The sequence below is a fragment of the Miniopterus natalensis genome, chromosome 9 (genome assembly GCF_054644295.1).
Source record: "Miniopterus natalensis isolate mMinNat1 chromosome 9, mMinNat1.hap1, whole genome shotgun sequence".
In the NCBI taxonomy this organism is placed as follows: Eukaryota; Metazoa; Chordata; class Mammalia; order Chiroptera; family Miniopteridae; genus Miniopterus; species Miniopterus natalensis.
Window position 1 is genome coordinate 6,679,275 of NC_142089.1, and position 12,000 is coordinate 6,691,274.

At 39.7% G+C, this 12,000-nt stretch overlaps 1 protein-coding gene across 6 annotated transcripts in view; it reads left to right on the forward strand.

Moving 5' to 3' along the window:
- Window positions 1-12,000, forward strand: part of RERE (arginine-glutamic acid dipeptide repeats) — a 345,910-nt gene that overhangs the window by 113,412 nt on the left and 220,498 nt on the right. The window contains exon 1 of one of the 6 annotated variants that reach the window (XM_087820128.1): window positions 8,599-8,883. The exons of the other annotated variants lie outside the window; for them this stretch is intronic. The gene's annotated coding sequence lies outside the window, so the exon portion shown is untranslated. Of the gene's footprint in view, window positions 1-8,598; window positions 8,884-12,000 lie in introns of those variants that run through there. 6 annotated transcript variants of the gene reach the window in all.

Below are 12,000 nucleotides of genomic sequence, written 5' to 3' on the forward strand. Positions count from 1 at the left end.
CATGAATTTATTCTACTTATTGTTGATTATATAAAAGTTTTTATAGTAGGTAGAATTGGCATTTCATCTTGAACAAATGGTATTAAGATTTCTTGTGTAAACACCTGGTAGAGGGGTACTAGCATACTCTTAAGAGCTATTTTTATTTTGTGAGAGGACTCTGAAAACCGTGAAGTAATGGGGTTAATATACTGGGGCAGAAGGCAGGTATATCTGATGCTGACTAATCAGAGAGGTGAATTCTGACATCCACAGTGGTAACTTCAGGTGATGTTCTGTAGGTCTGTGCTGTTCTGTGCTTCATTTCATAGTTCTCTCTTTTCACTCGTAATTTCCTCATTTTCAAGTTCCAAAATGGTAAGTGTTCGTTTAGCTTATTAGTGCCTACAGATTTTAATGTTGTGTTTTCCGCTTCTTGCTGTACGTATCGTATGTCACTTGACAGTTCTTGGCAGTCTTTTTTTAAATTTTTTTAATTTAAATATGTCTTTATTGATTTCAAGGAGGGGATGGGAGAGGGAGAGAAAAAGATAGAAACATCAATGATGAGAGAGTCATTGATCGGCTGCCTCCTGCATGCCTCTGACTGGGGATCGAGCCCACAACCCGGGTGTGTGCCTTGACTGGGAATCGAACTGTGATCTCCTGGATCATAGGTTGATGCTCAACTGTTGAGCCATGCTGGTTGGGTGAGCTCTTGCAGTCTTGAAGAGACTTTAGTGCTGAAAAAAGTTAGTAATGCTTCTTTTATTGCTGGTGAATGATAGCAGCTAGATAATTCTATATTAAGAATCCTTATTTAGAAGTCCAGACTTTCTTACTGGCTCTTCCTACTTGAAATTAATGTTAATGTAATCATTAACATTTTTAATCATTTGGTGCCAAGAAGTACAGGGAATCTAAAACAGTCAGCTATGGAACATGCCCTGTCCAAGATTACCGGGAGATTGTGCTTCCCATCGTTCTACATGGAGGAGATGATATTTGTATAGCATACTGGGTACACTGGAGACATTTTGGGAGTGTTTATATTAGTTTTTTTGTGAAAAATTTATTACATATTCTCTAATATTATAAGACAGGAAATACGAGGGAAGAAAATAAACGTTGAATTTGCCTAAAATATCTAATATATTATCTTCAAATTTTCTAATGGAAATTTTTAGCGTGCTTCTGTAAACCAAACATTTCATATCAGGTTGCAGTTGGAAAATGACTACTTGCATTTTCTGATGAAGACTTTGATGAACGTATCAAATTCTTGAAGATCACCACTTAATGGAAAAATTTGTTCATACAGGAAGAGGTGGCAAATGATAAAAGAATATTGCGTTTTTCTCTACTTGCTGGAAACATCTTTCTTGCCATTAGCCAGAATTTGATAATTTGATTTCTTCAAATTATATTTCCAGAGTGTGATTATTCTCTAAATCTATCCACTTTCTCCCTAGCTGGTTAGGCTCGGTGGTTAGAGCATTGCCTGCGGACTGAAGGATGCCAGGTTCAGTTCTGGCCAAAGGCACTTGCCTTGGTTGCAGGCTCGATGTCCAGCCCAGGTTGGGGCTCTTGCGGGAGGCCACCAATTGATGTGTCTCTCTCATGTCAATGTTCCCCCACCCTCTCTCTCTGAAAAGCAATGGAAAAATATCCTTGGGTGAGAATTAAAAATAAATAAATCTAACCACTTTCCTCTTTTTTTATTGACAAATATAATTGTAATTTCTTGATAATACACATAGATTTTGAATCCATTTAAACCTTTCATATCAATTTAAAAACAATATGCTCTCCCTTCCCTGTATTTGACTTTAATTCTTCTTTAGGATTCAAATTATGACACTAGTGAGCCTTTAAAATCTCATTTTTCTGGATTTGAGCTTTTGTTTTGAATTTACATACTTAGTTACGTTTTCTTTATCTCCTTTCATGTAAACCTTACAATGTTCAGTTTAGGGCCTCAAAAATGTTACTTAGTAAAGCTAATTTTAGAATCCAGTTACCCTCTTTATTAATTTGCAAGGTAAGAATCTTTTCAAATGGTCTTCGCCCGCCCCCAAGTCTTTATTTGGACAGCTGGTGTATTTCCTTTTGAGACATGGGAGGTTTGGAGGTGTGTGTGGGGGGGTGGTGTTCCTGTCTTATGTGTCTTCGTAGATTGAAAACCAGCCAAGACTGTAGCAGCCTGGATTTTATTAAATGTAGCATTTGGTAACATCATTAATATGGAATTTGTCTGTAGGAAACTGTTAAATATGTAGAGGGCTTCTCTGAGAGGAGAACAGTGTATTGTTTTTATCCCAGGATTTTCAGGACATAGTTCTCATAGTGTTTCCACCACAGCTTTGCTGGCAGTTAACATAATACCTTATTTGCTTCAAAGTATTCTCTTCACACCTTGACTATTTCATCCCCATTTGTTTTGATACTGTCCAGCATCAGGGTTGTTGGTACTGTGGTGAGGACTCCTAGATTTATATTTCTAGCCCAGAGCATTCTGACCTCTCAACCCACCCATGCATGTATCTGCTTGGATATCTACTAGACATCTCAAACTTAACATGTTCCAAGCGGATTCCCAGTTTTCCTTTTCCCCTCATATTAGTAAATGACAACTCTACGTTTACGGTTGCTCAGGCCCAAATCCTGGCCTCTTCTTTGACTTTCCCCTTTGTCTCACAGTCTGTCACAATCTGACAAGAGATTCTGATGGCTCTGTTTGTAGAACTGATCCACAATCTGACCACTTCTTAACTTTGCACAACCACTACCTTGCCTGAATCTGTAGTTTCCTAACCCCACTGCAAAAAGGCTTTTCTCTTATTTCAGTAAATGCCCCTGTGCTCCCTCCTTATTTCTGACTTTCTTTGCCATCACAGCTTCAGCCCTTTGCTGTTGTTTGGATATGCCAGTCAGGCTTTTGTACTTGCTTTTCTCTCTGGAATGCTTTCACCCAGATAACTTGCTCCCCCTTACTTCCTTTAGGTTAAATGATCCCTTATTAGTGATTACCTTAAATTAACAACCCCTCCATTCCCTTTGCCCAGCTTAATTTTTCTCCATAGCACTTATCACCAGCTAATATGCTGTGTATTTACTTGTTTTATTGTCTGCTCCCTCCTCTACTATCCTGTGAGCTCTCTAAGGTTAGAGATTGTGTGTATTCTGGTCATGTACCTGTCTATAGCTTCTTGGACAGTGTTTGGCACCTAGTAGGTGCTCAATAAATATTTGCTGAATTAATGGAGGAATTGACAGGGACTCTGCTTGATGTTTGATGGTCATTGTTAAAGCTACAATGTGTTATGGTCCAGGCCCTGGAAATCCTCATACCCCACCCTCCCTGGTCACTCACTAGTTGCTGGCATCAGAAATTGAGCAACTCTATTGGCTCTTCTGCTTTTCTCTTTGAATGATATTAGGTTAGCAAAGATGGCAGGGTAATATATTTTGTCACACCCAGTTAGAATAACTCAGACATAGAAAATGGATAATTGAGTTTGGCCTAGACTCCTGCTTTTAGAGTTACTTTTCCTTTTCATCTAAGACTCATATTCTAAGTGTTTTTAGAAGGACTGCTCCAGTGAGTTTTATGGTTCTCTTTTTTCCCTTGATGTAATTCGTACCCGTGGATTAGAAGTGCATTATGAATACTTTTGGTTTTACATATATGTACAAATTGTGATTGTCTTAAGTATAAAAGTCCATCTGTCATTTCCATTCCTCAAATGCTCAGAGCTTATGTGCCATGGTTTTAAATTAATATTGGAGCTCTGCAAACTGAAAGAAACCCTGTCCACCTTACCTACTTTTGAACATGTTGTGCAGCGGTAGTAAGCCCGACCAGGTATTCCTGCATATTAAAGATTACTGTGTGGTTCAAAGAAGGTTGAAATAAAACTTCTCTCTGTTTAGTTAACGATGTGTTTTATAGCTTTAAGAGGTAGTTTTTCTCAGTGGCAGAGGTAGAGCTCATCCTAGTGAATTTTATAGCCAGCTGCATGTTTTTCAGCTGTAGCAAAGCTTGAGTTTTTCTTAGTTTGTAGTGTTGCTGTTTGTGTGTGTGTTATAACAGCATTATTGAAATGTATTCACATATCATGTAATTTATCCATTTAAAGTGTATAATTTAATGGCTTTTAATAGTCACAGATATGTGCAACCACCACCACCATCAATTCTACAACATTTTTATCTCCCCCAAAGAAACCCCATAACCACAGCAGTCATTCCCTAGCCATCCCCCCAACTTCCAGGCAACCACTAATCTTTTCTGTGTATGGAGTTGCCATTTCTGGACATTTAATATAAATGGAATCATACAATATGTGGTCTTTTGTGACTGGCTTTTTTCACATAGCATGTTTTCCAGTTTCAGCCAGGTTGTAACATTTGTCAGTATTTCCTTTTTATTGCTGAATAATGTTTTATTGTATTGATATACCATCTTTTATTTTATCCATCTGATTTTTGTATTTATTTTTTCTATTCTTGGTTTTCTGCTTATGGCCATGATTTGGGAAAGTGAGGTTAAGAAGTCTATCCCCTTTCACATGAGGATTTGGTTCATAGGCTTTTGGTTTCCCTTTTACTTGGCATTGTGGACAACAGGTTTTCTCTTTAGTTTTGTGATAACAGAAGCATCCACTTGGCCCCATGAGCAGAGCAGGTCGCCAGTGAGTAATACTGCCTTCAGGGCTTGCCAGGAAACATCAAGATTTTCAGGATATCTATATCTGTTTTCCAAATTTAGTTTCACACATCTGTGTAATTACTCTTTCAGGCAGTGTTTTTGAATTAGTCCAGTTTATTTCAGAGAACAAAGAACATGCTACATTATTTTTGTGATGGTGTTAGTTTTATGGATTCCATATTGGTCAAGCATAATTTGGAATAAACACAATTGCTTAACCCTTTGAAATCTTTTTTTTTTTTTTTTTAATTCCTCACCCGAGGATATTTTTTCCATTGCTTTTCTGAAAGAGACAGAGAGAGAGAGAGAGAGGGAGAGGGAGAGGGAGGGGGGGGGGAGGGAGGGAGGCATTCATGTGAGAGAAAGAGAGTGAGTGGTTGCCTCCCACATGTGCCTGACTGGGGTCAGGCATCGAGCCTGCAACCAAGGTATGTGCCCTTGGGTCGGAATTGAACTCGGGACCCTTCAGTACCCGGGTCGATGCTCTGACCACTAAGCCATACCAGCCAGGGCAGCCCTTTGAAATCTCTGCGATAGACGGTTTGGTTAAAGCATTGGCTCTCAACTGTGAGCAACTTTGTTTCCCAGAGGATATGTTGCAATATTTGGAGATATATATTTTGTTGTCCTGATGGGAGCAAGGGGATTCAGCTACTAAATTTACATGGGCAGAGAACAAGGATAATATGCAGGGCAGTGCCCCCGCCACTTCCCCCAGATCTGGCCCAAAATGTTCATGGTGCCACAGTTGAGAAGCCCTGGTTTCCGTCATCCACTGAGTAGAAGAGACACAACTGTGGGCAATGTGCAAAAGTAAAACATTCTGTATGTGATTGGCAAAAACTTCACATTTAACACTATGGGAAAGCAATTGCTTGTATGAATGACTGTGAGTTCTTTAAAGAAAGGGAGGACTTTACATTTTTATTTTTTTAAATCTCCTTGGGCACCTCATCTTTGGTAATTCCTTGCCCCTACTTCAAATAAAAATATTGTCTATTGTTTGTTATTTAATTTTGAGTTGTTAATTGTAACCTAAGTTTTGCGTACTTTCCCCACCTTTTGTGGGTCCTGTGTTTTGTTATTATGTCTTTTTGGAAGGAATTAAGATATTTGGCAGAGTCCACAAATCTTAGTTCTCTCAGTTTCCCCAGAGCTTCCCAAGGAGTTGAGGAAGTGTTCCTTACTCTGAGCATTACATCCACTCAGATCTGATTAAGGGACATTCATTCTGTGCTTCTGTGTTCATACCACAAAGGCCACTCTGAATCTGACTAGCTCATCCCATCTCGGTTATTTAGGTACTTTCAATACGACATGTGTTCTGGGAATGAGTAGATAAACTCAGGACTGGCTGAGTTTAAATATTTTTTAACCCTAAATGTAGAGAATTGCTGGACAGGCATATGTAGCCATTCGCTTATGTCAGGTCAGATGGGAGAACTTCGCAGCCCATTTATTTTCACATGGAAGAAGGGTTCTCAGTACCACAGCAGTTTCAGATAAAACCCAGTCTTCTCTCTGCACGGGTTCATGGCCTGCTGACCCCACGCTCAGCGGCTCTCTGGCATGCTTTGAGGTATTTCCTGCAGCAGGTTGCTGTTTATGAGAATGCCTGTTTCTTATCCAGTGAGTACAAATGTTAGAATGACATTCCCTTTCCAGAGCTAAATCATTACGTTTTCTTTCACAGGATGTGGGTATGAAAGGGAATAGGAAACAGTAACTGATTTCCCTTTGAACGCAGTTGCCCAGCCACAGCATGCCTCTTTCCGTATTCAGCTGCTTCTGGGGGCCGGGCCCAGTAGGGTGGGCAGCTCACTCGCTTACGTCTTCCACATCTTCCACGCTGGGACCATTTTGTTCCTAAAGGAAAATGCTAAAACATTTATGGAGCTACCGCAAAATGCAGAAATGGCAAAGGCAGAAGCTCTTGAGGTGCCTTGGTTCCTTTCCTATTTAGGCTTTCAGAAATAGTGGATTTGAAAGCAAGCTTGTTTGGATAGCACTAACAATTATAGATGGGAAATCTCTCTTGCCAGGCAAAATGAATGTTTTCAGAATGCTATTTTCATCTCAAGAGCCTACAGTGACAGACACCCTGTTTGCTTAGCCTATTGGATAACTTGGCTTTTAAGGCTGTGTAATTTAAGACAGTATGGCCTTGTGGTTAAGAGTATAAGCTCCTGGAGTCAGCAGCCTTGGTTCATAATCCTAGGTCCAACATGTAGATGTGCTATTTTGGTCTACCAAAATACTATGTGATTTTTGTCTTGCTCAGCCTCTCTGTGCTTGCTTTTGCAGTGGGAAGATGTACATCATGATAGTGCCTACTGAATAGAGATGTAGTTAGGATGATCATATGACCTGGTTTACATGTTTTTCCTGAGTAATTATTAATCTTTTTTTTTTTTTTTAAATGTATATCTTTATTGATTTCAGAGAGAGGAAGGGAGAGGGAGAGAGAGAGAGAGAGATAGAAACATCAATGATGAGAGAGTCATTGATCGGCTGCAGCCCGCAGCCCGGGCATGTGCCCTGACCGGGAATCGAACCCTGATCACCTGGATCCTAGGTCGACGCTCAACCGTTGAGCCACGGCCGGCCATGCTAATCTTTTTAACTCTCAGATGTGTCCCAGTTTGGACAATAAATTATTTTGTCATTTTTGTTATAGTGAATATTAAATGAATTAACATGGGTAAAATGCTTAGCAAATATTTGGTGCTCAGTGAGTGTTAGCTGCTTTGTTATTTTAGAGGTTCCCCTTTCTACTTAAGCTTATTTCCTACTGTTTTTCCCCTGTAGCTGCCATCAAGGACAGCAACTGAATTGAACACTTTTTTTTTAAACTGAACTTCCTTGCACCTGGAATACTTTCTTCCTTTTGCTCCTCCTTACCCTGTTCATGGTTTATGAGCCAGGTCCAGCACCACCTCAGTTATTTACTCATGAAATGTTTTCTTGCCCAAATAAAAGTCTCCTCATAATGCCCTCAGTTGATCTAGCTTATGTGTGAGGGAGGGCAGGATGAAGTAATTCATTACTCATGTTTGTGTGCCAGGCAGTGAGGGTCTCAGAATACAGGAGAGGCAGAAACAGCCAGGGGTCAGCTCCCTGGAGTTAGACACAGATGTTAATCAGATCACACAAATAAATGTGAAATTACAGTTGTGGAAAGTGCTGTAAAGGGATTTTAGATATTGTATTAGAAAAACTTTATACTCACTTCCCTGGTGATCTCACTCAATCTCATATCCTTAAAAACTAAATTTTTACCTCTAGTCTGTACCTCTGCCTACCTAAAGTCTTTATGTGGTTTTACAGGCTTCTCAAACTTTTTTTTTTAAATCCTCACCAGAGGCTATTTGTTCCCATTGCTTTGCAGAGAGAGTGGAAGGGAAAGAGAGAGAGTGAGAGGGGAACATCGATGTGAGAGAGACACATTGATTGGTTGCCCCCAGCACATGCCCTGATTGGGGCCTGGAGGGAGCCTGAAACTGAGGTATGTGCCCTTGACTGGAATGGGACCTGAGACCCTTCAGTCCGCAGTCCGCAGGCCCACACTCTTAACCACTGAGCCGGCTAGGGCCAGGGTTCTCAAACTTAACATGTTTATACCTGAGCTCCTAGTCTTTCTCCCAACTCATATGTCAGCTTCATCCATCCAGTTGCTCATGTCAGACCTCTTGGAGTTGTTCTTGACTTCTTTGTCACACCATACCTCCCAGTTTGCCTGCACATAATCTTTGACTCTTACATTCAAAATAAGTGAGTAAGATGTCTCTGCTTCTCTGCTGCTATCACCCTAGCCCGTCCCAGCTACTGTCACCTTTTACCTGGGTATTCAAATGAGCCTCCTCTCTCACCAGTCTTCATGGTGCATCCCTTCAGGTTTTTCCTCAACAGCCAGAATCATCTTAAACAGAAGTCAGAGCATGTCTTTTTCTGGTCTCTGTAGTGGCTGAAGTGTCATTCTAGTCACTTCCTGTCACTTGAGTAAAGGCCAAAGTCCCCCCTTTACCTCTCTGAACTCATCTCTGACCACTCTCCCTCTTCCTTGTACCACTGCAGCCCCTTTGGCCTCCCGTCTTTTGAGTTTGTCTGGCTCACTCCTGCCTCTGGACATTTGCACCTGCTTTTCCTGCTGCTAGAATGATCTCCCTCCATATGTCCTGATAGCTGCCGTCTTAGTGAGTGCTTCCCTGACCGTCATTTAAAATTGTATTCCTCCGACACTCCCTTTTCCCATTGAATTCTCTGTTTAAGATCTTTTCATGTAATATATAAACACAGTTGTGAGTATGCAAAACACAGGCTTTATTCTTGTATTATTTATTATTGTATTTTCCATACGAACAACTGTAAACCTACGTTTGCCCCACCTTGTGTATGTGTGTGTATCTATCATCTATCTATCTATCTATCTATCTATCTATCTGTCTGTCTGTCTGTCTGTCTGTCTGTCTGTCTGTCTGTCTGTCTGTCTGTCTATCTATCATCTCTATCTATCATCTATCTATCTATCTATCTATCTATCTATCTATCTATCTATCTATCTATCTATCTATCTATCTATCTATCTATCATCTATCATCTCTCTCTCTCTCTCTATCCGTCCATCCATCCATCCATCCATCCATCCATCCATCCATCCATCCATCCATCCATCCATCCATCCATCCATCCTATATGCCTATGTATCTAGATCTAGATATCTAGATGAGGGGTCTGAAATAATGTCCTTCTGTTCAGTGTCATTTTGTATAATGTTGATGAGATGCCATAGGAACTTAACTCTTATTTTTATCAGTTAGCCTATGGGAAAATTGGTTTTATTACATGTCATTTTGCCAGAGATCCAAGAACCTATCAAAGACATTAAGTGAATGTTGTTATTTTGTTTATGGTCTTTCCCTGCCTAGAAATCAGCTCCATGAGGGCAGGGAAGTTTATATGTGGTTCTCTGCTGTTTTCCTTACACCTAGAGCAGTAACTAGCACACAGTAGGCATTCAGTAGACATTAGCTCAGTGAATGGATGAAGATTATTGTGACTCTTTAACATGTTTTGCATTAGATCTTCTTCCCTTTTTTTTGTTTTTGTTAAAGTATCTCATACCGTGTTTCCTGTTTATCTTGGTTGAGCTGTGGATCAACAGAGATACTTTCAGTATTTTTGTCTTTCTTACTGGAGAAAACTGTCTTCTTGTGGGGAGAGGGTAAAGAGTGTATTTCCTAAATCTGTTTGTCCGAATTATCAGCATGGATACATGTGGGAAAAATTGGCACCTAAGAAGAACTAATGACCCTGGCAGCACAGATTATAACCTGAGCAGCAGGTTGGAATCAGGTCAGATGTGGTTCACCTTTGAAGAACTGGCTTAGAATCATTGGCTGTGTTGCCATTTGCAGATGATGCCTATTTAATTTTCCTTCGGCATGGTGACTTCAGTTTCGTTCACTTTATTAATTTTTTTAAAGGTCTTTAATTGTTTTTAGAGAGAGAGGAAGGGAGAGGGAGAGAAACATCGACGTGAGAGTGAAAACATCGATCAGTTGCCTCCTGCTCTATCCCTAGCCAGGATCGAGCCCACAACCTGGTCATGTGCCCTGACTGGAGTCGAACTGCCAACCTTTTGGTTCACGGGATGATGCCCAGCCAACTGAGCCACACTGGCGGGAGCTGTCTGGTTCATTTAATTGACTTGTTGAGAGAAAGGATCAAATGGGATTCTGGCAGGCATCTGTAAGTCCTTGTTGTTACAAAGATGCTATTGTTGTATTGTCTACTTTGTAAATCATTTCTAGTAAACTTAAGTGACAACTACCTTTCTCAGTGCCATCTGGTTCCTCTTGGGTCCCTTTTTCAAATGTCACATTAATATTGTATGTTGGTCATTGTATAATGAGGCTCAGGAAAATTATAATGCTATAGGAAATACAGAGGAAAAAAATACTTTTATCTCCACCGAGCTATGTATCAGAGCCAAATGTAAATGGTAATTGGATTGACTTTTACTTTGGATTATCAGTGTTCTTAGTTACTTGAAAGTTGGGGACACACTTAGACATTTTGTTGATGCCTTCTCTGTTGTTTCTTCAATTTTTCTTTCTTGCTCACTCTTGGCAGAAACAACTCCAATTTCTTTGTAAATAGAAACACAGGATATGATATTGTAGGGAGCACTGTTGAATGCACAATTTGGACTTATTTCTTTCTTTTTGAGTGCTAAAATAGTATTTTTACACAATTTTCTGGAGCAGTAATCTTGTTCACCCTAGGGAGACTGGTCTTTTTCTTAATTTATCAGAAGTGTATCTGTACTGCATCTGAGCTCCTTGCTCTTTTTGGACTGCCGGTAGACTTGGATCCATTTTCAATGTCAGAGGAATGTTTTAACATCGGTGCCAGCTGATCGTTTTCTTCCTTGCATGATTGTTTTGTTTGTGCTCTAAACGTAAGATGGAGAAAGTAATATGTCTCTTTCTATATTTTCAGTTGCTAACACCAGTGGTTTATAGGGACTTGGGAGTTTATTACTGTCTGTTTAACAGATGATTCATCTAGGCAGAAGTTTTTGCAGGCACTAGAATAATTTTTCATTTTCTCAAAATATATTTACAATATTGAAATCCTATCTGAAAGCATGTTTTCTATGTAGAAGAAATAATTTCAGTTTGTGCTACATGCTTTCATCTTTCTGACTTTGCTTATGGATTGTCAGCATTATTGCTTCTTTATTGGTCTATCTCCCCAAAGGTGGTTGTTAACTTTTTTTATTTTCCTGAATGCCTAAGAGTATTTGAAGTGCTAAAGGGACTTTTTTTCTGGTATCATGTTTGACCTCTGAGCTTTGGAAAAAGTATATGATAATTTTTATGGTTTTGGCATGATCAGTGAGAATTTTCTCTGCTTCTGAGGCATGTAATTGCGAACTGATTTGTTTGTTGTCAAAGTAAAGAAGACCAGTCTTTTGTTTGTTTGCATATGTTTTTTATCTGGCCCTAGTAACATGAGAAACAGATGCTTCTCATATTGATCAGTCGCCTCCTTTCCTCCTTTCATTAGAGCATTGTGGGCAATGGCCCTGAATTTTCCCCTCATTGTATCTTTAGTTCCCAACACCTGGCACATAGTGTTTGGTACAGATTCTTGACACATTAGATGAGATATTGGGGAAGATGGTAAAAGACTGCAAAAGATAAATTACTGGTTATTATGTCTGTTCAAAACTGACTTGTAAACAAAACAGTTTTTTCCCTCCTATGAAATTTTTATTAGAATTATGCTGGATTGAAGTTAGGTAT